The sequence below is a fragment of the Schistocerca serialis genome, chromosome 12, assembly GCF_023864345.2.
Source record: "Schistocerca serialis cubense isolate TAMUIC-IGC-003099 chromosome 12, iqSchSeri2.2, whole genome shotgun sequence".
Taxonomy (NCBI): domain Eukaryota; kingdom Metazoa; phylum Arthropoda; class Insecta; order Orthoptera; family Acrididae; genus Schistocerca; species Schistocerca serialis.
In genome coordinates, this window is record NC_064649.1 from 127757934 (window position 1) to 127759187 (window position 1254).

Genomic DNA, 1254 nt, shown 5'->3' on the forward strand with positions numbered 1-1254 from the left:
CATCACGAGACTAAGTTCACCCCGAAGAATGGTAACAGCGCATGGCGGCCCGGATGGTCACCCATCCAAGTACCGACAACGCCCGACAACGCTTTAACTTCGGTGATCTCACGGGAACCGGTGTATCCACTGCGGCAAGGCCGTTCCCACCTTGCTGCGTTACCCCCTTTTAATTTTATGGGGTCGTTCCACTTCCCATTGCTCCTTACGCACATTCATAGACATTTTCTGAAAGTAACGGCTTCTAGTTGTTGTTCTGCAATCTAACAATGGGTCTTTCCGACTGTGTATTGGTAATACGTTACTTTTGTTTCTGGTGAGGGTCAAGTACTAATCCCTGCACCAATTTTCTAACGTTTGGACTTTCCTGTATACAACAGCATCATCCACGAAAAGCCTCAGTGAAATTACGACGCTTATCCACTAAGTCATTATTATATATTGTGAAGAGTATTGGCACTGCAACACTCGCTTGCGACACTGGTAAGTTCTACGTTAGTTTTTGAACGAAAAATTATGTTGTGTTTGTTACAAACTCCTCAGTCACAATGTTGGTCTGATTACGTCCACTAAAACCTAAACTAAACTCCTCCCGAACAGGCCACAAAGGCTCAACCCTACCGACCGGCCGCCGTGTCCTCCTCAGGCCACAGACGTCACTGGATGCGGAAATCGAGGGGCATGTGGTCAGCACACCGCTCTCCCGGCCGTATGTCAGTTTCCGAGACCGGAGCCGCTACTTCTCAGTCAAGTAGCTCCTCAGTTTGCCTCACAAGGGCTGAGTGCGCCCCGCTTGCCAACGGCGCTCGGCAGACCGGATGGTCACCCGTCCAAGTACTAGCCCAGCCCGACAGCGCTTAACTTCGGTGATCTGACGGGGACCGGTGTTACCACTGCGGCAAGGCCATTGGGACGTCCACAAAGCGACAGGGCGAAAATGTATCGGAAACTTTCCGGAAATCAAAGCACACACTTACTTCCTGGGCGCCTGTATCTACTGCTTTACAGGTTTCATAGGGGAATAGAGAGAGCTGTGTTTCACGCGGAAGTTGTTTGTGGAACGCATGTTAATTCCTACAGAGGAGGTTTTCGGTCTGCACAAATGTCATGATATACGAGAGCGGAACATGTTGCAAAATTCTACAACAGACCCTGGACAGAAATGTAGGCCTATAATTTTGTGCATCTATCCGACAACCCTTCTTCTAAACCGGAATAAACTGTCCTTTCTTTCCAATCCTTAGGAGCACATCG

At 49.1% G+C, this 1254-nt stretch overlaps 1 pseudogene; it reads right to left on the minus strand.

Moving 5' to 3' along the window:
* Positions 1-794: 794 nt before the first annotated feature.
* Positions 795-912, minus strand: LOC126428558 (5S ribosomal RNA; annotated as a pseudogene).
* Positions 913-1254: the final 342 nt, after the last annotated feature.